The following is a 23,101-nucleotide window of genomic DNA, read 5'->3' on the forward strand; positions in this document are numbered from 1 at the left end:
AGAGGGCTGTAAATCAGAGGGGAATAGATCATGATGAAAGTGCACTCCAGACAGAATATATAACATATAAAAAAGCTGCTATTTTATTCCATCAGTTAAAGAATACATTTTATACTAACAAAGGATAAAATCCTGCCATTATGATAGCCAGTTGCCAAGGCTGGGAGAGTAGCAGTGGTTGAGCAGAAGGTCCTTGTGCCATGCTGCCCACGCAGGCAGGGCTGGCTCTGGCTTTTTTGCCGCCCCAAGCAAAAAAAAACTGCGAGGGGGCCGGAGCGGTGAAGCACACACACACACACACACAAAAAAAACACCTGCGGGGTGGCCGGAGCAGCAAAGCACGCACACACACACACACACACACACAAAAAATACCTGTGGGGCAGCCGGAGCGGCAAAGCAGGAAGAAAAAAAACAAAAAACAAACAAAAAAACCCTGCAGGCGGGCCGGAGCCAGGGGGACTCCCTGTGCTGCAGACGTGCAGCGGAGTGCGCGCCCGGTCTAGCGGGGGGGAGGGAGAAGGGAGAGAGAGAGAAGGGGGGCGGCCAGGGTTTCAGCGGGGCGCTCGCCACGCGACCCCTCCCACTGCGCCACCTGCCGGGAGGGCTCTGTGCTGCTCCGGTCGGCTGGGAGGGAAGGACACGGGCTGCCCTGCCGAGTTTGCTGCAGGATGCTGCCCTCCTCCGCGCCGCCGCCCCCTATAGGGTGGCCGGAGCGGCAAACCAAAAAGAAAAAGAAAAAAAAAGGGCGGTCAGAATTCCGCCCCTTGGAATCTGCCGCCCCAAGCACGAGCTTGCTCGCCTAGTGCCTGCAGCCGGCCCTGCACACAGGCCAAGATGCCTCAGGAAAGCTTGGGGCACCACCATCCCTAGGACATGTAACTGCTACTCCAAGAAAGGAGCAGGTGTAGAGCATTTAGTGCCTGTTGCTGATGGCAGTATGTGTATGGGAAAGTGGCTTGGATTACTGACCAGGCTTCCCTGGGACTATGTACCACTGGATACATGTTATACAACCCCGCACAGACCATCATTCAGTTCCCCTCCTGCTCTTGGATGTGCTAATAAGGAGGAAAAGGCTTCTCATGCTGTCTTTCCCCTTTATCCCAGCAAGCCTGAACACAAGATGACAGAATGTCAGCAAAAATGTTTAGATACATTTAGCTGAAGAAAGAAATTCACAAATCAACGAAGTCTTTCTTTATGCTGGCGTCCACATGTGCTCTTGGTGAGATGTCAAAACACTAAGTTCCCTTGGGAAATGCTTCTGCTTCACAAAGGAAAGGACTCACACACACATTTAAAGGGATTTATTCTCAACTCTGTGCAAAGCGCTTATGAATGGGCAAGCATAATTACACCCAATATTAGGGAAGCAGAACCAAATATAGTTACTGTTGTAAAAGCTGCGGTGCCCCAAAATATAATATTTTATATAGGACCACAGGTGTTCATGATACCTTACAGACCATAAAAAAAACCCGTTAATACTAACACCTTTAATTTATAGAGCCTTTTAGCTGAAGGTTTAAAGTGTTTTACAAACTTAAAGACTCAGAACACACCTGTGGGAAACAGCAGGTAAGAATAATTATACCAGTTTTACAAAGATAATCCGAGACACAAAGAGTTAGGTGGCTTGCACCCAAAATCACATAGCAAATCACTGGGTACAGCTTGGAATGGAACCCAGGAGTCCTGACACCCAGCTCTAATAAAAAAAACACATATTCCTGGATCCGGAGTTAGGGCCCGATCCTGCATGTGGGTGACTGTGTGAAGCCCCACTGACTTCAGGGAGTTCCATACAGTCTGCTTGTAGGCGATCAACTAAAATTGGGGCCTTAGTTTCTCATTTTATTGTTTCTTGTGGCAGTCTTATTTGCTCAGAATACAAACAAATAAAATGTGCAATTTAAGTTTAAATACACAAACAGTCATTTCGAGAGTTTTCTACAAACAGAAAAGCAATTACAGTGCAACCCTGAAAAGTCATTTTGCCTCAATCTTGCAGCTTCTGTTTGCAAATGCTGCAACAATTATTACATCATTACACCAGTAGATGTCCCTAATCAACTGTTATTCAAGCGGGGACAGATCTGGGGAAATTCTTGACCAACATTGTTTCACTAGTAATTTTCTTTTAAACTCGCATCAAAGAAAGCAATTAATAAATGCGGCACTGATCTTAAAACACTACCAGACATCTAAGTTACTCAAATGCAAAACACTTAAAATGTATCCATTACCCTAGGAAACATTAAAAACATTTCTGTACAACCTTTCATAATGCCTATCCTCATTAGCCATCTGTGATAATTAATTCCCACCTAGTTATTAGTTTGTGTGAGAGTCATTATCAGAGTTACGGTATCACTATTATTTACCATTGTATTCATGTGAAACTTTCCAAACAAAATGTACCACCAGTTACATATATGGCTTTATGCAGGGGTTCTCAACCTTTTTCTTTCTGAGGCTCCCCCAACATACTATAAAAAACTCTACGGCCCACCTGAGCCACAACAACTAGTGTTCTGCATATAAAAGCAAGGACCGGCATTAGGGGGTAGCAAGCAGGGCAACTGCCTGGGGCCCCTGAGCTAAGTTGCTCAGGCTTCGACTTCAGTCCCAGGTGGAAGGGTTCAGGGCCCCGGGCTTCAGCCCCATGGGTCCCAGAGAGTCTAACACTGGCCCTTGCTTGGCAAACCCCCTGAAACCTGCTTGCGGCCCCCAGGAGGCCCCGGACTCCTGGTTGAGAACCACTGGCTTAGCGTATAAGCAATATTACAGATATTCTATTTGGAGTTCTATTTACAGCTCAGGTTTATTTAGTTTAAAATGAAGGTTAAGGGGTAACTTGATTGCAGTGTATAAGTACCTAGATGGGGAACAAATATTTGACCATGGGCTCTTCAATCTAGCAGTGAAAGGTATAACATGATCCAATGGCTGGGAGTTGAAGATAGACAAATTCCGACTGGAAAATAGGCATACATTTTTAACAGAGAGAGTAATTGCCATTGGAACAATTCACCAAAGGTTGTGGTGGATTCTCCATCACTGACAATTTTTAAATCAGGGTATTTTTCTAAAAGATGTGTTCTAGGAATTCTCTTGGTAAAGTTCTAAACTGCTAACAGTAATACAATCAGCATATGGTATCTTTTCTCACAACCCTGAAAATCATTGGGCCAGATTCTCAACCCCCCAGTTTGGTATCTTTTGGGCATCCTGAGCAGCACGAAGGGCACGTACTCTGGCTGCAGCTGGCCAGTTGAGAATTTTCCCTCCAGAGGTGAATTTTCCACTGATGAAAAGCCAGGTGAGCCAGCTCCTATGCCAACTGTTTCTTTCTAGTACAGGGGTAGGACAGAAGAGAGAGGGAATGGAGCAGAGCTCTAGGATACTCTAATTTATGTCAGGGCTACAGTTGGGTGAGTGTGACAACCCCATAAACAGTGCAGGGGTCCTCTAACTTCTTGTGCCCAACAGATCTTGGCACAGGAGAGACTCTGGCCCATGTTATCCAAAATATCAGTTGAAGAAAAATATAATTTGAGGACACACACACACACACACACACACACACACACACACACTTTCCCCTAAAGGGAGCTACTCTTGCCACAATCTAGCATAGCTCTCCTGTGTGGAAGCAAAATTCGGCCAGACTTAACAGTCAAGTCTTGAACCAACTCTAATTTTGTTGAGAGAGGCACGCTTAATTTCTAACCAGTTTGTGGGGAAGGGAAGGGAAGAGGTCTTCTCACCAAGCTGTAGGGCTAAAAGCCAGCTATTATATTTTCAATTTCTTTTATTGGCATTCCTTGCTAAGACCTTTCCAAAGGCTCACCCTCTGTGATTGACTGACATGCTCTGCTCAAGAAGTCAGCTGGGGAAAGGAGTTTAATTACTGTCGTTTCACCCACTGTACTTGTCGGGAGAATGTGACATGTGACACATTTACTGAAAAATCACAATTACTTATGTTATCCTTCAAGATAAAAGTAAATTAGAAAATTCAACTTTCCCTACATTGATTTTCATTATGGCTGTGTGCTTTGGGAATTAAGCTCACTCTTTTGCAGGAAGCAGTGCCATGGCCTAACAATTTACTGGTTGTGACAGAATATGTTTAAGAAGGATTAACGTATAAAGTAGGTGTCACCTACCATTCCAAAGGCTAAGCCTAGTAGCCAGGGGAGAAAATGCCCAAGTTGTCACACCATGCAGCCATGCCCCACAAACCACAGCCCCTGCAATTTCAAGGAGTAAAAGTTGTCCACTCTTCAGTGTGAACTGTACTTCTTGTAATGCATTGTCAATCAGCTTCCTATTTTATACACTTTAAATGCAGGTTACACTCTCTCTTGCTTCTGTTGTAACATCTTTCCTTTCCTTGCTTCTTTCCACTGTGTCCCATTGAAACATATAATGTGTCATTTTCCTGAGTTGCTTTCTGTGTCTGTCTCCTCTTTTCCTTCTCTCTCCCTCTACTCACTTGCAGCCTCTTTCTCTCCTTTCCTTGATACTAGTATTTTAACCTCTTCCTCTATAGTTTCTCTTTCCTTTCTCCTATTTCTCTCCTGTCACTCCCAATACCACAATTCTTTTTTTTTAACCTATCCTATCAATATCTCTTGCACCCACCAGCTCAATTATTTTTTTGCCTATCAGAATCAAATGGATTGGGAGTGAAAGGGTGGATTTTTAATTAATAGCTCTGGAGAAAAATGGTTTCTATATGATCCATGAGACATTGGAGCTCAAGTGGACATAATGGATGTCTGGGCCACCTCCATAATGATTTTGACCCAAAGAGGTGGGCATGTAAACAGGTATTATTAGCCCAAGTTAATTCTACTGCAAGCCATCTGAGAACTGCTTGTATATTTGATGGCTTTGAAATATGGAAGTGAGGTTCAGTAATGTTTAACTCTCCCATAAGACCTGAAAGAGATACATATTACTCAACGGGATCAAATGACATCTCAAAACCATTCATTCCAAGCCAATAATATCTTTACCATAAGTCTCCTTGTACAAAATGAAATATCAGAGATATATGGACAAAGGTACAGCCAACCTCTCTCTCTCTCTGGCCTCTCAATCAGGCCTGGGGAGATAAGGCTGAGGCCAAAGCAGACTTTAATAGCTCTTTCTGGTGTTTTTCACACTGTGTGAGCAGGTCTTTTAGCTGTTAAGCCATGATTTCTAATAACAAGTGTTCGTAAGCTTTATTAAATCTGCACTGACCCTTCACTACAACTGAGCTTTGCAACAAGAACCAGATTCATCTCAGATACACCAATGTAAACACAAAGTGACTCCACTAACTTCTACGGAGTTAGTTGCTCCAGATTTACACCAGCCTGGGTCAGAGAAGAATTTGCTCCAGTGTCTTACCATTAGAGATGGAAACCAAACCAAACCTCAAATGTGAACTCACAACCCAAAATTTTGGGCAGGGAAGGGTTCAGATTTGAAACCCTGGATCAAAACCTACACTTGTGGTTTTGATTCTGTGTGGGATCTAGAACCATAACAAGCCTATTTTCCTGATCCATTTCCAAATGTGGCCCAAGAGATTAAAATGTATAAGTTTTGATATTTGGGGCTCAAATCTTTTGAGAACAGTTTACATTTCAGTGCCACTTATCCTGAAGATGAACCATATCTAATGTTCAGTCAGCAGGTAATATAGGTCATCTGGATTCAAACACTATTTCTTTAGTCCATCTCTAATAATTAGGCAGCTTTAGCAAGAAAGTTTTGGAATAATCTATTTTTTCTTTATCATTTTGGCCTTGTTAATAACAACTACAATTCTCTAATTAAATTATATCTTCTCAAAGGCAATATCGTCTCAAAGCTTACGTACCCTGCAGAAAGGCACCTTTGATATACATATGACCGATAGAAAGCATCTATGCTACCCAAAAAAGAACCAGGTAGAGCTGTTGTAATCCTGGCTGGACAACCACCATTTTATGACAAGTCAGATTGTAACATAAGTCTTACAAGCATTGAGCAGACATCATATCAAAGTCTCTGGGAGGGAAAGTAAGCTATTCCACTCACCAGCTGCTGTTCACATTAAAGAATTCTTCCCCAATATCAAACCTAAGCCTTTGCTTCCTTCAAACTCCTTCTCCGTGTCCTATAACCTACTAAGACTGTGAAAAATTCCCGTCCTTCATTTTTATATTGCTTCCTATAAAAATCATGACTGGTGTGAAGAAAGTAAATAAGGAAGTGTTATTTACTCCTTCTCATAACACAAGAACAAGAGGTCACCAAATGAAATTAATAGGCAGCAGGTTTAATACAAACAAAAGGAAGTATTTCTTCACACAACGCACAGTCAACCTGTGGAACTCTTTGCTAGAGGATGTTGTGAAGGCCAAGACTATAACAGGGTTAAAAAAAGAACTAGATAAGTTCATGGAGGATAGGTCCCTCAGTGGCTATTAGCCAGGATGGGCAGAGGCTAGGACACAATCCCTGTTTGCCAGAATCTGGGAATGGGCGACAGGGGATGGATCACTTGATGATTACCTGTTCTGTTCATTCCCTCTGGGGCACCTGGCATTGGCCGCTGTCGGAAGATAGGATACTGGGCTAGATGGACCATTGGTCTGACCCGGTATGGCCGTTCTTATGTATCTTCCAGGGAAGGCTGTTTACCAGAAGCTGAAGTGCTCTGGGTACATTGCCTCTGTAGAGGCGCACTGCAGCAGCACAGCCATGAAGTGCTGGTGTGGTGCACACCATTTGCCCACTGGCACTGTAGAGATTGGTTCGGCATAGGAATATACCCTGGGCTTTATTAACCTTTCCCACAGTCAGGCAGGTCTAGGCACAGACATGGTGACAGGGAAAAGGTTGGGTTCCAGAGCTGGACAGTGTGGTGCACCACATTCCCAGAGCTGCTGCACAGGGCCTCTGTGCAGATGGACTATGCCAGGATCTCCTGTGGATCCTGAGGGATATGTGAGGTTTGTTGGTGGGCCTTGCAACTCATTCCACAGCAGAGGGAGGGATGAAGCTTCCCCCCTCCCCGAATGATGTAGAAGAAACTCAGTGAGCAAATTCCTTCCCTTACCCCTCTTCACCTCCATTTACCATGGAAGGTGCCTAGGGTTGCCAATTTTGGTTGGACATATTCCTGGAGGTTTCATCACATGACATAATCTTTAATTAAAGATTAATCTTTAATTCCTGGAGACTCCAGGACAATCCTGGGGGGCTGGCAACCCTAAAGGCGACAATCCTTCCCAGTGTGATGGAGACTATTCCAAGACTGTTCGTACAGCCGTAAAGAATAACCATTCCCAGTTACAGGAGCCAAGCATTTTATAACCATGTTCAGAATGAACTGCTTTAAAATGGTTTGGGATCATAAGGCACAACCCACGATCCTGGAAAGGAAATCTGCAGGGGCAATTTTATGACAGAGAAAGGCTTTATAAACTATAACCATTTTTCTCCTACAAGTTTTTTCAAGTTGTAAACTATACATTTAGTTTTTCTTTGCCCAAAGGGCTTATCTACTCAGACCAGTCCTGGGAAAAAAATATGAAGGAAATTATTAAAGATAGCATCAACAAAAGAACCTTGTTTCCCAATCCACTATTTTTAATGTAAATTATGTCATGTTAGCTGGCATCACCCTATGGGGAAAGGGAGAGTTCGGTGATTTAAAGGAAAATGTAAAAACACTGCAGTAATATAGTCTCATTTCAAATAAATAAATAAAAAGTACATATATACATTCGAAAACTGAAGTCATGCTCTGAAACCAACAGATCTTGAATATTGTTCCAGGTTTCCCCATAGTGTGGACAAGGCATAACTTTTCAAAAATATATTTCAAATTTCAGATTAAAAAAATTAACTGCATTGATGTCAAAAGTAGATGATCTGAAACTGTCAATTTTACTTAGAGCAGTCAATATTGCAGCATAGTTGGGGTACAAATGCAAGAAGAGAACAAACTAAGGAAATCTTCAAAAAGAATGAGGAGTACTTGTGGCACCTTAGAGACTAACAAATTTATTTGAGCATAAGCTTTCGTGGGCTAAAACCTACTTCATCGGATGCATGCAGTGGAAAATACAGTAGGAAGATATATATGCACAGAGAACATGAAAAAATGGGTGTTGCCATACCAACTATAACGAGAGTAATCAATTCAGGTGGGCTATTATCAACAGGAGAAAAAACACTTTTGTAGTGAAATCTTGTTTCATTTTTCTTCCATACATGAAAAAGACATGGATGCAGGTAGTTATGTAGCATGACTGCAGTATAATTGTGTTCACATTTGGCATATCCATAAGAAACATCTGAGTTCTAGTTACTGCTCCAGAGTTACGCAATTAAATTCCTTCTGAAATTTAGAAATGCTGAGCGTGTTTTATATTTTAAATCAAATCGAAATGTCTTTTAATTGTGCTTGAATTGCAAAATGACCTCCTCTATTGATACCTCAGTCTGGGACAATTCCTTAGGGCTTGTCTTCACTACTGCTTTCCCATCGACGTAATTACTCCACCTCAACGGGAGGCGGAAGCTATGTCGACAGGACAGTCTATGTAACTTACGTCGCTCAGGGAGGTGTTTTTTTCAGACCCCTGAGCAACATAAGTTACATCCACTTAAGCGGTAGTGTAGACAAGCCCTTAGATTTGTCACCTAAAAAGAATGGCTCAGGTGTGGGAATCTCCCTCACATCCTCTACAGTGAAGAGTGATGGAAAGAATTCATTTAGCTCCTCTGAATGGCCTTGTTTATCTTGCGTGCTCTTTTCATACCTTGATATTATAGCGGCCCCACTGATTGTTTGGCAGGCTTTCCTGCTTCTGGTGTATTTAAAAAATGTCTTGCTGTTAGTTTTTGAGTCTCTTGCTAGTTGCTCTTCAAATTATTTTTTGGCCTGCCTAATTATATGTAACCCCTCTGGGGTTTAGAGAGCATGGCCCCTTTAAATCTTTGTCCTGAGGGGAGGAAGTGCTGATTGTCCCAGGAAATGCTGGGGTGTTTTTTTTGGGGCGGGGGGGGGGCGGGGAGAGGAAAAGGAGAGGGCGTGTGTGTCTGGAGCTCCAGACAGAAGGGCTGCAGCAAGCAGGCCCTCACAGAGTGAAGCAGCCGAGAATCTGCCTGAAGCCAGGGAGGTGCAGAGCGGCTGAGCGGGGACACCCCAAGACAGGAGCCAGAAGGAGCACCGTGCCAGGGAGAAATTGCCCGAGAAGGCCAAACCAGAGCTGGACCCAGTATCACTGCTACCCAGAGCTGTATGGGGCTGGGAGTACTGGGGCTTGTGACTTTGCCTTGGGAATAAGGAGGGAGGCTATAGCTAGCTAGGTGGGGAGGTTGTCGCTCTGTGTGGGTTTGCAGAGAGCAGCAGAAGAGGGCACCAGAGGGGTTTGTTGGGGAAAGTTTACTGGTGCCACACCAAAGATGACCAGGAGCACCGAAGACTCACCACCAGACTGGAACTTTGCCCAGAACTTCCCAACTCTTAGTGCAGACACATTGCTCAGTGTCTGCCCTTTCAGACTCTGTTGTTTTTCTCCATTCATCCCGCTGTGAATACATATTTCTCGTACTATTCCGGTGTCTGTGTGTGTTCACTTTGGGGGATTTGAAACAGGTGCCCCTGCAGTGGAAAGGACTTTCCCTGCTGCATTCCTGCCTGTGTCTTTTCCTGGCCGGAGCTGCAGCAGACTCCATCTTGGCCACAAGGGCGCTAAAGTTACATATACTTTTACACTTGGCTTGACAGAGTTTATGCTCCTTTCTATCTTCCTCAGTAGGATTCGACTTTCAGTTTTTAAAGGATGCCTTTTTGCCTCTAGCTGTTTCTTTCACTCTGTCGTTATAGCCATGGTGGCATTTTTGGGGTCCTCTTACTGTTCTTTTTAATTTGGGGTAGATGTTTAATTTGAGCCTCTATTATGGTGTTTTTAAGATGTTTCCATGCAGCTTGCAGGCATTTCATTCTTTTAATTTCTGTTTAACCAGCGCCCTCATTTTTGTGTAGTTCCCCTTTCTGAAGTTAAATGCTACTGTGATGGGCTTCTTTGGAATTTCCCTTTCCCAACATAAGGATGTTAAATTTAATTATATTATGGATGCTATTACCAAGCGGTTCAGCAATATTCACCTCTTGGACACGATTCTGCACTCCACTTAGGACTAAATCAAGAATTGCCTCTCCCCTTGTTGGATTCAGGACTAGCTTCTCCAAGCAGCAGTTATTAATGGTGTCTAGAAACTTTATTTCTGCATCCTGTGCTGAGGTGACATGTACCCAGGGAATATAGGCATAGCGGAACTCCCCCATTATTATTGCATTTTCTATTTTATTTCCCTGAGTATTTCACAATCATTTTTCACCATCCTGGCAGGGGGCTGGTAGTATATTCCTACCGATCTATTCTTATTATTCAAGCATGGGATTTCTAGCCATAGAGATTCTATGGTGCCGTTTGATTCATTTAAATGTTTTCCTATATTTGACTCTTTGCTTTCTTTCACATATAGTGCCATTCCCCCACCAGCACGGTCTACTCGGTCACTCCTATATATTTTATACCCTGCTATTACTGTGTCCCATTGATTATCATCGTTCCACCAAGTTTCTGTGATGCCTATTATATCAATATCCTCATTAAATACCATGCACTCAAGTTTACCCATCTTAGTGTTTAGACTTTTAGCATTTCTATAGAAACACTTTCAAAATGAGTGGGATTTCAAGATGGCAATAACATAGAAAAGGTCACTCAATTTCTTATATAACACACACAAAAACATTATTTAACAACAGTTAATACTGCAGCAGGATATGCTCCACCCACCCAAAACCTTAAAAATATGCAAATAAAAAGTTAAGGGAAAAGTCTCCAGGACTCAATGCCACTTTTAGCACAGTTATACATTCTAACACTTCCATCTTTAAAAGACAGAAAAAATATGCACCCCAACTTTATCAAATTGTGCTTTTTATACAAAACCTTAACTCCGGCCTAATGCTCTCTCATATTACTGACTGTCTCACATTCTAAACGTGTGCAGCCTTATTCCACTTTAACATTTCAGAGGTCACAGTTAATGTTGGTCACACTTAAAATTTCTTCTGCTTTTGAAAGATTCTACTAGTTTGAGATGGATTCCATGTACTTAAAATGAACGCTGCTGGAACTAGTAATATTGCTCAAAAAAGCCCACTTTTTAAAATTAGACCATTGTAAGTAGTGGATTAATGGACATCAAATCTTGGCAACAAAACAGAATATTTGATTGGCAATCAAATGTAAGGTTTTGACGATAGCATTCCCCACTCTGAATCCAGAATTGTAACTTGACTTCAGTATAAACAGTTTTCCTTTTCACTTCAGTGTCACATTCTTGTTAGAATTGCTTTTCTAAAAATGTAATTGCTTGGATTCCTCAGGTTGACTTGAATGGGACTACTCAAAGTTAAGCACAAACTTAAGTGATTTTCTGGATCAGGACTCAGCACTTTGCAGGATCAATCCCTAAAGAGTAGGTGGGGGTGGGGCGAAGAAGAAAATAAAAGCAAGATAATGAATGTCCACATCATAAGATGGTCATGTGATCAAAAGCGCATATTTTTTCTATCTCCAAATGCCTCTTTTACATAGCCATTAGTAGTTTACAGGAAATATTTCAGCCCTTGAGTTTAAGGCAAGCCACTGACATCTGAATTCAGTTACTGCAGCATTTTCTTTCTGCTTGGCAAAAGTGTGAGGACTGTTCGAGTACCAACTCTGAGTGACACCCAGACGTACACACTTAAAAATTCTTAGTGTGTCTGGGAAGAAAAACAGCCGTCAAAGAAACACAAAGTTCTGTATGAGAACTTGAACTCACAGTAGTTTACAACAGTGCTGAGGGTGTGTATTGCATTTGTGACTTACAAGGTGCACTTTGCTTTTGCCATCTAATATGCTTATTCAAGAGTGTACGTATTTGTCCAGGAGTACAGCATTCTGTACCAGTGACAAGTCATTTCTCTCCTAGCAAGACAATAGACACACCTCTGGAATTCACATTTTCACTGACCTCCAACTGACCCGTGATTACACAGGGAGAGACAGAAGTTGTTTTACCTGATTCTTTTGTACATAAAAAATGGCTCTTATAGACCTAAAGCACTAACAATTATATCTGCTGCTCCTATGTTCGTAATTTTATTTCACAGCACAAGTTTCAGTCAAATCAGAGCTATGTAGTATAGCTTTGGAGTTCCATTCCAGAACATATTTACACACAGACCATACCACCTTTAGAGGAAACTGTAAGACATGCCTTCCTGCAAAAGCCTTCTTGCAATAACATTAGAAGAATGACTGATATAGCAGAGATAAATTCCACATATTCTAGCAACGCTTAAGAAAGAAAGGTACAGAAGATGCCAGTTCTGTGACCTAAACGTGAATTTTACTTTAAATTGTTAGCACCAGAAACCAGAGTGATGGACATACTATAAATATATATTACTGTTTTATCAAAAGATTTCATTGCATATAGAGCTGATTATTTTTAGGTCTCGTATTTATTGAACAAACACTAGTGGTTCTGAACTTTACACATATGCTTGTCATTCAGCTCCTGATATTACACGCAAGACCCAAGTTTAGGCATTCCTTTATACCAATATAAAATGCTAATACAAAAAAGTTAAACTAATGGTCTTTTTAAAATCAAATCCTAACCTTTTATCCCATCTCATCTCTACACTAACTATAATTGCTGTTTGTTTTAACACTTTCATTTCATCACTATTATTTACCATGAAATAACAGCAGCATTCCTGTAGTAAGCTTTTTCAGTTCCAAACTTCTACCATACCAAGCAGCAGTCAGATAGCTTAAGAAGGTTAGTATGCAATTCACATTGCTCTGAGTATTTCTTATCACTTCAAATGCTGTATTTAAATTTACAGAGAGGAAATGTAGTTTACTTATTATGATATGATTGGGGGCCATTTTCCAAAATACCTAAGACCCATTGACTTTAAAAAAATCATAGAATCATAGAATATCAGGGTTGGAAGGGACCTCAAGAGGTCCTCTAGTCCAACCCCCTGCTCAAAGCAGGACCAATCCTCAACTAAGTCATCCCAGCCAGGGCATCGTCAAGCCTGATCTTAAAAACCTCTAAGGAAGGAGATTCCACCACCTCCCTAGGTAACCCATTCCAGTGCTTCACCACCCTCCTAGTGAAAAAGTTTTTCCTAATATCCAACCTAAACTTCCCCGACTGCAACTTGAGACGACTACTCCTTGTTCTGTCATCTGCTACCACTGAGAACAGTCTAGATCCATCTTCTTTGGAACCCCCTTTCAGGTAGTTGAAAGCAGCTATCAAATCCCACCTCATTCTTCTCTTCTGCAGACTAAAGAATCCCAGTTCCCTCAGGCTCTCTTCATAAGTCATGTGCTCCAGACCCCTAATCATTTTTGTTCCCCTCCACGGGACTCTCTCCCATTTTTCCACATCCTTTTTGTAGTGTGGGCCCCAAAACTGGACACAGTACTCCAGATGAGGCCTCACCAATGTCGAATAGAGGGGAATGATCACGTCCCTCGATCTGCTGGCAATGCTCCTACTTATACAGCCCAAAATGCCGTTAGCCTTCTTGGCAACAAGGGCACACACTTGACTCATATCCAGCTTCTCGTCCACTGTAACCCCTAGGTCCTTTTCTGCAGAACTGCTGCCTAGCCACTCAGTCCCTAGTCTGTAGCAGTGCATGGGATTCTTCCGTCCTAAATTCAGAACTCTGCACTTGTCCTTGTAGAACCTCATCAGATTTCTTTTGGCCCAATCCTCTCATTTGTCTAGGTCCCTCTGTATCCTATCCCTACCTTCCAGCGTATCCACCACTCCTCCCAGTTTAGTGTCATCTGCAAACTTGCCTAGGGTGCAATCCACACCATCCTCCAGATCATTAATGAAGATATTGAACTTATGTTCCTGAGTGCCTAAGTAATTTTTGAAAATGTTATTCTAGATCAAGTTCTTGAACTGTGCTCCATGGACCACCAGTGAACAGGAGACTCTCTGAAGGATTGTGTTTGAGACACAAGAACGGATGAGACTGGGATGTTAGGAAGGGAAGTTGTACATGAGCAGATCTTTCTCTTAGAAAAAAGTCTGCTGAACTGAATGGTTGGAGAACCATAGATTAGATTTTCCCCCTCTCTGGTTTAAATTGGCTGTAGCACTGGTGGAAGGTGCCATAATGAAGATATGTACCTTAATGCCCATGACTGCAAATTCTGAAAGATATTTTTGTGTCATCACAGTCTTGGAGCATAAGACTTTGAACAAAGGCACAGCTGGAACTAGTGGGTCCCCTTGGATGAACTTCTGTTCCTTTCAAGTCCAAAACTTACATAAATGTGGTTTCTGAACCATAAAGATTGTAATTTCCCCAATTTTGATTTTTAATAATAAAAACATGAGGAAAAGTCAGACTCAGCACTTTAACAGGAACTAAACACTTATGGAATACAATCACAAATAGAAGCCATAGCAACAACCTAGACAAGTATAATAAAAGGAAACAATTTCCTGGGTATACAACATTAAACACTTTGTTATTAATTCATTTAAACTGAATGGCAGAACAAACTATTTATAATAATATTCCTCCAATTCAGAGTTACAGCTGGAAAATTAAACCTTATGGATATCTGCTGTTCAATTTTGGGGACTAATAAAACCTTCATACTTATTTAAAACTTATTTGTAATATACCGAAACAATAGAAATCTTCTGTATTTACTGCCACTATGTAGAAAAAGTAGCAACCAGTGTTGTCAACTCTCATGATTGTATTGTGAGTCTTGCCATAGTCTGTGTTTTTCTTAAAGCCTCAGCTCCTGGATTCATAGGGTTACATGCAGATATAAGGTTTCATAAAAAACCAAAATGAACCAAGTTTCTAGCTCTCGTGATCGCAGAGAAAACCATGAAAATGTGAGTTGTGTGTATCCTAAAGGTTCAAAAGCCAGACAGCAGTAAAAAGAACCCCCCGGGTCTTTTTTTTAAGTTAGGCCTGGTCTACACTAGGCAACTTATGTTGGTATAACTATGTCACTCAGGCGTGTGGAAAATCCACACCCCTGAGCGATGCAGTTATACCAACCTACCTCCCAGTGTAGACAGCACTACGTTGACAGGAGGGCTTCTCCTGACGACATAGCTACCGCCTCTTGGGGAGGTAGAGTACTTATGCTGAAGGGAGAAGGTCTTCTGTTGACGTAGGTAGCGTCTTCACTGAAGCACTACCATGACATTGCTGTGCCGCTGCAACGCTGTACGTGTAGACAAACCCTTAGTTTCATGATTTTGGGGGCTTCACTTTTTATGTATGTATTTATTTTTTAACACATTTAGGGGTTGGAAATACAGAGCAAAAAATCTGCTGTATTTCATTTATTCATAGAGCTTTAAAGTAATCTGGAAAAACATTGACTGCTGTGCATGCACAGTTAGGAGCAAGAATAAAATCAGAGGTGAAAGTAATTCACAGATTGGAGGACAATCAGCCCCCTCTTTTCTATGCCTACCAATGAGGATCCTTCACATCTAAAGAGTATTATAATGAAAAACTGAAGGCATTATGTTTCTGTGTTGCTCTCCACTGGGGAACACTGAAGTTAAAATAAGCAACCGAGGAAATACATCAATTTCACACTAACATCAGAAAACACCCAATTCGGAGAAACAAACATTTTAAAATAAACTATTTTAAAAATCTGTTACTCTTCCAGCCAGGGCTGGTTATGTGGGAGGTATATGCTTTTGTGGTCCTTTAGAACAACGCCAGAAGGATGCGTCATGTACACACAATTATGTGGTTTTCCAGATCTGGCAGTGCTTCATCAAAATATAAAATCCATATTCTAGTCAAGTGTCCTTTCCTAAAACACATGGTTAATCCAGTATCTAAGTGTCTGACAGGCAGGCCTTGGCTCAAACAAGCCTCTCTTGGCCGCTGGCATTTAAAATTGGGAGTGAAGGCTTTTGATTTCAAGCCATGCCTTGTTTTGCCTCTGTCCATTTTTCATTGAAATAAACGGTCACACAGGCTCCAAAGGCAATGTTCCAAGTGGTGAACAAGAGAGAAAAAATGGATACACAAATCCACATAGATCCCTTCTGGCCTTAAAATCTGTGAAATTATTGCAATACAGATGAGGATAATATATAATATATTAAATGTCCACTGTGCAGGCTAGGATTTTTTAAAAAGGAAGCCTGCAGTTCTTCTAAGTTCATATTTAGGCTCCTAAATAAAAGGCCTGATTTTCAAGAGTGCTGAGCACTTGGCCTCAGGTTTCTAAAGGTATTTAGACATTATGACTCCTAAATGGCTAAATCCCTTTTGAAAATGAGATTTACGCTCCTAAATCAGGTAGACATTGCAATACTGAGTGCCGCAATGCCTAAATACGTGTAAAAATATGGGTCTTAGTAATTCCCATTAAAGTCAATACTTTTGAGAATCAGACTACTTATTTAGGCCTAAATATGGTCTTAGAAGCAAAACTTTGGGCACCCATTTTAAAAAAAAATCTTGATCCTAGTGTTCTAGGATTTTGAGACTACAGCCACGAATATGTCAGAGTACAAAGGATATTAAAATTAGGGTATTTCCACCCCAAAAGGAAGTGATCTAGTAATGCAATTTTAAAAGTAGAGATAGTGCACACTTCAACAGGAATAGGATAGTCTACCAGGGTGTAGGAATGCTGGGGAGACTTTATCTGGGTGTAGTGTAGCCAGGGAAGGATAAACTTAACACTCACACACTAGATAACAACAACTACTACTAATTCAACTACAAAATGTGCCCTTTCAAAACAACCTGGGCTCCCCTCACTATTTTTTCACTACGTTTAACTGCTGTAACATGATACTTGCTGAGATGCAAAGCATATAATGTCAAATAACATGACACATTGAGTGACCGATTTTGACATGTTAAGGTTAAACATGTAAACTTGCTTGGCAGGGCAAATAACTGGCCCTGACAAACAGGAAGCAATTTATCTGGAAATATTTGCTAACATTATCTGAATGCAGACAAACCACAGAACTGAAGGCTGAGCCAAACCAAGTGCTCTTTTCAGCTCCACAAGCCAAACAAATAATCCAAGTCGCTGGAGTTGACTATGCATACGTATCACTACTGTCACACAGAGATAATGCCAAAATATTCTCAGTGACTGCTCATCCTCAGTCAAGCAGTTGGAAGCCTTCAGTAGCTGGCCTATTTCTAATCACCATATCTTAGAAAAAAAACAGCTATCACTGTGATATCTTAATACCATACAATAAATATAAGCATGCCCTAAATGGCAATGTCTTCAGTCTCCCTTGTTCCCACTGTACATATTTGGATGTGGGTTTTTTCCCTCTCTTGCCTTTCCTCAGTCTCCAATGTTCCCAACTATGGGCTAGTCTTTAGTAAATGCTGTTACTGTTGGAAGGCACTGTCAAAGGGGTGGGTCTTCCATTTAGACCTGCTCATTGTCATTGTTTTCTGATACTGCTAAGGTGTTCCATAGCTGGGTCCTGCTACTGATAATACTCTGCTCCAAAAAGTCTTCTCCTGGGACCATCTAATTGAAGCATTTCTTGTGAAGCACAATTATCTTGGAGGACCCTGGTTAGTCAGGTGACCTTTGAGGTAGTTGGCTCTAACCTAAGTGTTTGCTATATCAGGACTAGGACCTTAAATTCAATCTTAAAAAGGGGTAGAAAGCCAGCAGAGCTCACAGAATACTAGTGCGATGTGTACACACTTGCTTTTGCTTCAACTTCCTGGGGACAGTCAGATTCATCCCTAATAGAGTTAATGGAGGTGACTGAGATGAAAAACACATCTGAGAGGAAAAGGAATAACTTCCTGACCAGCAGAAGATGGCAAAATATGTTTCTTGCCACTGATGCAATCTCCAGGTCCAAGAACAATGAATATTCCAGCAAGAACCTGGGGCTTGAACTAACTCGGTTACCAGTGGTTGGATGCATTTAATTTAGGGTGTGCTGACTGTTCAGCAAGATCTTTGAATTTCCTGCCACTTCCTCGCTGCATCACCTCTGTCTTCCCAGGTGCAGACTGAACTTTTCATCCAATAACCTATTTGTTCTAGGCACTGGGATATGTTGGTAATGGCATAAGCTACACCAGTGGAGACGGTCACAGAGCTGCTATCCATGTGTTCTTAACACTGAAGCCCATGGCATTTCATCTCTCTAAATGATCTCATTTTATATAGTCACACAGACACAAGGATTCCAGTGTTAACGATAATTGATAACAGTTTTGTCACCAATAGCAGGTCATTGTCAGCAGTTCTGGCACCAGTATATATATGTGTGTGTGTTTAGAGAGGAGGGGTAGGAGAAGGGCTACAACTAAACCTTTTAGAACCCCCACAGAGAAGCATGTGTCCATCACACTTCTAATCTGTCTGATAAGAATGAGCAGAGTCAGCAGGAAACTATTCCATGAGCCACTCTTGCCAGGTACTTTTTATGCAAGCCAGTAACACTTCTTGAACAATGGTGTCAAAGGTTGCTTAGAGGGCAAAGATTATGAGCATTGAACTGTGGTCCCCATCCATCTCCATCAGGGCTAAGAGGGTGATGTCTGTGCCATGATCCAGTCTGAAGCATGATTGTGAGCAGCCCAGGATATCAATGGAGGACAGGTGGTATTGTAGCCTGATCACTACCACCTTCTCTATGACTTTGATCAGGGAGATTAAGTTGGAAACAAGACAACAGCTTGCAGTTCCTGTGTGTCAGTAACAACTATTTAAGGATCACTGGAGTTTTGCATGGTGCATGGAGGTTTACAGGGAGCCCTCCTCAATGGGGTGCTGATGATATTACAAGGAGCCCAGTCAGGAGAGACACAGGTCTGATTCACAGGTGATAGGTCAGACAAGTCTCTGGGTTTCAGTGTGGTTTATAGGCCCGAAGTCTATAAGGACAGGAACAGACCATGTTCTTGCTCCTAGTGTGGCTTTCACATTCACTGCAAGGCCAGCTGTGATTTTGTCAATCCTCTGAAAAGTAAGGTGAGAGCTTCTTGCACCTGGAATGGCTTGTGTCTGATGGTAGGCATAGGCATTTCTGATCAATGAGCTAGACAGCTCTTTGGTGTGGGACTTGGCAGGTATCACTACAGGAGAAAACATGGAACTTTTAGCCTCTGTCGCAGCTGCAGCATGTAATTGAGGAGGGCCTTGTTGCCATTTAGATGGGCAGTCTTCATACCATTTCTGTTCTAATTCTGTGCTTCTGGCTATTTCTGGGTGTAGTTCATCTGTGAATAATGGTGATCTATGGGGATGTGGGCATTGTGGAGTTAGTCAACAGTTTAATCTGGTACTTGGTTATAGTGTTTCACCAAAAAGTCTATGCCCTGATCTTGCTGTTGAGTGGGTTATCCCTCTAGGGTCCTATGGAAGTTTACTGGATCAGGAGTTTTCAGGAACAAACTATTTTCATTGTTTCATAGGCAGCATGAAGGAATATTTCTGTTCTACATATCAGTGATGGTGTTTTGTTGAGGCAAATTTGGGCACGGTACTTGCTAACACTCTATGTGTTAGAAAAGAAGGAAGAAAGCCAGTGGATAGAGGATTTCCCCAATAAAATATTTCTTCAGATCTGGTAGATCTCTCTGGTTGATGTGAGTTTAGTTTGCAGTGTTGTACAAGAAAGCACAACAAGCTTGGATTTTTTCCTCCTATGGAGAATACCTCCTCCTTTCTGGCTCCCTAGAGTTCTAAACATATGCTCTACCTAACCGCACCTGATACTGACTCAAAAGCTAGTCCAGATGCTTCCAAGTCATGCGACCACATGGATAGGATTGTTTAATTTTTAATTATCAGCAAGAGTTGGGCTAAAGTTCCAATCATAAATTCCTGCTCCCTTTTAACAACTTATCAATGGTATGTAAACAATTATGCAGTCCTTTGGCGGCAGACATGGATTCTTGGACCTGCACTATTTCACATGTTTACATTATGGTACAGTTCATTAAAGGAGTCAGTTGTGGAAGGAATTATTGTAGCTTCAGGATTTGGCCTGCAGTAATCTAAAAATAACCTGTGGAACATATGCACAAATTAATTTTAAGCAAACCATGCAGTAAAATACCAGCTGGGTGTGTCAGGAGGCGTCTTATCAGTAAGTATATAGACAAACTACTCATACAGAACCATTTAAGAGAAAGGCATCTCTATTAATGTTTCAGACAAAAGATACTGACAGTTGAAGTATATTTACTGGTAAAACAGAGGAAATAAGCGTTTATGAAATTAGGATCTTTAAATTCAGGAGATTTGCAGGTGAAGCGTCGATGGTAGCAAGTCATGGATATACTTCTTCTACACAAGTTTTCTGTCAAAAAATTTTAAGAATAGTGGCTCTTTCACAAGATTTAGGAAATCCAGGGCAGTTGTAAGAACTGAGTGATAAAACAATGAAGAACTTAAGTTTTCAAAAATGTGAAGAAGCCATGTTTTGAAATTATGTGTCTCAGTCTCAGACACTGAGAATAAGGAAGGGATTCATGGCAAGGATTAGGATGTTACAAATCATATGGGACATATGAATAGGAGTCTGTTTCTATGTATCAATAGAGGTTTTAAATTCTGAACGAGAAGCTTTACTTAGGGCACATTCTTCAGTGAGATATTCTATGGGCTTTCCAGAATGCTCTGGGTTGACAACATACTATAGTCTGACTTTACACACCAAATTTTTATCATCTGTTATAAATATTTCAACTTATGCCAGACTTGCACAAGATCTTTTAAGGACTATGTTTTATTATTTTGTTTTAATAAAGTTTTATAAAAGCAGACAGTGTTTTTTCAGGGGGAAGACAATTTTTTTAAAAAAAATTAAGAATTAAACTAGAAGTAGAGAAAAGTCTCACACCTTTGTACTATTACGAGAAGTTTAATAATGAGAACCTGTGACAATTTCTAGATCATATCAACGACTATTCAATAGTTTTAGGCTGCAAATAGGCATCTTAACCACCATTGTCCTGCCACTCTAGATGCTATCTGAAACCTAGACTTCCCTGCAAAAAAAGCCACAAACAGCTGGACTCCAGCTTAGATACACAAAATAAATCACTTGTGAGTGAATTCCGCCTCAGAAGCTCTAATCAGGACTCCATGCAAGCAACAAAACAAACAGAACCCAGAAAGAACATTAACATCCCTGGTAACCAGTGTTTACTAATTGTGCAGCATCAGGAAAATTTCAATAGAAAAGCAGAGACTGAATGGGATCGTCTGATAAGTCCACTGCACTCACACACTCCACACAATATTCTTGACCCTTTAGGTCACAACCTTTGCTCTCAAATCACTCATGCAATGGAGATAGAGGAGTTCGCCTCATTCAGTTAAATCCTTGTAATTATTTGCTAGGGCACTCAGTAATATGAAATTATACGTACAATACTTTGATGAATTACTCATGCTGTTTCCAAATTAAAAATACAGTAGATACAAATGCTATGTTAAAAATAAAATGCCTAAACTACAAGGTAGCCTCAAAATTTCTATAAAAGACAAAAGGTACAATTTTGTTTCTTTGGGCTTTTATACTCATTCATGCTCTGTGTAAACAAAGCAGATTAAATAAATGGCCTTTCACTTGCTCTCATATTAGGGAAGTGTTAATAATGTCACTGTCAAAGAACATAAGAGCTTTATCTAAAGCTAAAACCTATAACAAAGACAATGAAAACAGCATTGGCTGGTAACTGAACATGAAAGAGAGCATGTTAGCAGAGGGTAATGTAGGCAAGAGCAAGCTTATAGACATTCAGATTTCCTTCTCAAGTGCCACAGCCATAATGAGAAAAATTAATTTGGGGCATAACTCAACTGACTTCACACCAGGGATGAATCTGGCCAATTGAGCTGTATACCAATGTTTACTTTGCCTTGTGAATCACATTTCATCTACTTATTTTTACGACTTACATAATAAAATATACAATGCAGCTATAAAAGTTTTCACTGAAGAGAAGAACTGTTTTATTTTTGGATGGTTGTTACCATCTGTATTCACTTTTTGATTTGTAGTTGTTAAACTGGCTATTTTATATAGTTTTTTTTATTTAGATAGCATAAATTATTTTTAAAGACAAAAATAATTTTATCTGTATCTGAAAAGAATTAAACATGGTAGCATGTGACTAATATTTTATGGAGCATTTGCAATAAACTAAAGATAGAGAAAATTAAATGTGGATTCAAATCCCTTCATCTCCGTGAGTGCGTAGGACTTGTGACGCAGAAAAACCATGATGGGTCCAATGACTGGAGAGTAGGACAATCTTGTGCAGGTGGTCTACTCTCTTTGGGCTCAATCTTTCATATTGCTGAGCACTGCCACGATCCACTTATGCACAAGCTTAACTTTAATTATTTGAGCATTTCTATTAAAGTAAATAGGATCATTCACATGACTGAAGTTAAGCTCACGCTTAGGTGCTTTGCTGAATCAGGTCCAAGTGCTCAGCACCGCAGGACCAAGCCCCCTGGGCACTGTGAAGATCAGCTCTGTGCACAGTGCATGCCAGTCACAAAAATCATTTCTTGAGATATATGTGGGGTTAGAAAATGTCAGCCAGTTCCTGAAGTAACTAACAGGAATTCCATTTGTTTACAAAACTATGTACAAAATATCTGCTTGTGACGTTATCTGATTAAAATATGACCATATAGATCATTGTTGCAACCACTGTTATATATCTGCAACAAATCTAGTACAAAATGTGGCATGTAAGATGTCTGTGGAAAGGTTATGATTTGCTGAATATAATTATGCTATCGGGATGCATGTATCATTTTTGTATTTGAAGTTATAAGTATTGGCTCTATACCTGGATTTCAAATGTTTGCTCCTGGGGTAACGCCCACAAGGTAGCTAGCCAGCACATCTTGGAAGGACTATTCAAATTGAGTGGCCCATAAAAAGAACTTTTAACTGACAATGGACC

General features: G+C 40.9%; 1 protein-coding gene across 2 annotated transcripts in view; it reads right to left on the minus strand.

Annotated features, from left to right (window-relative positions):
* The window catches only part of TMEM135 (transmembrane protein 135), a 375,621-nt gene that overhangs the window by 24,620 nt on the left and 327,900 nt on the right, over positions 1-23,101 (minus strand). The gene's annotated exons all lie outside the window — the stretch shown is intronic.

This window comes from Emys orbicularis, chromosome 1, assembly GCF_028017835.1.
Source record: "Emys orbicularis isolate rEmyOrb1 chromosome 1, rEmyOrb1.hap1, whole genome shotgun sequence".
NCBI classification, from domain to species: Eukaryota; Metazoa; Chordata; order Testudines; family Emydidae; genus Emys; species Emys orbicularis.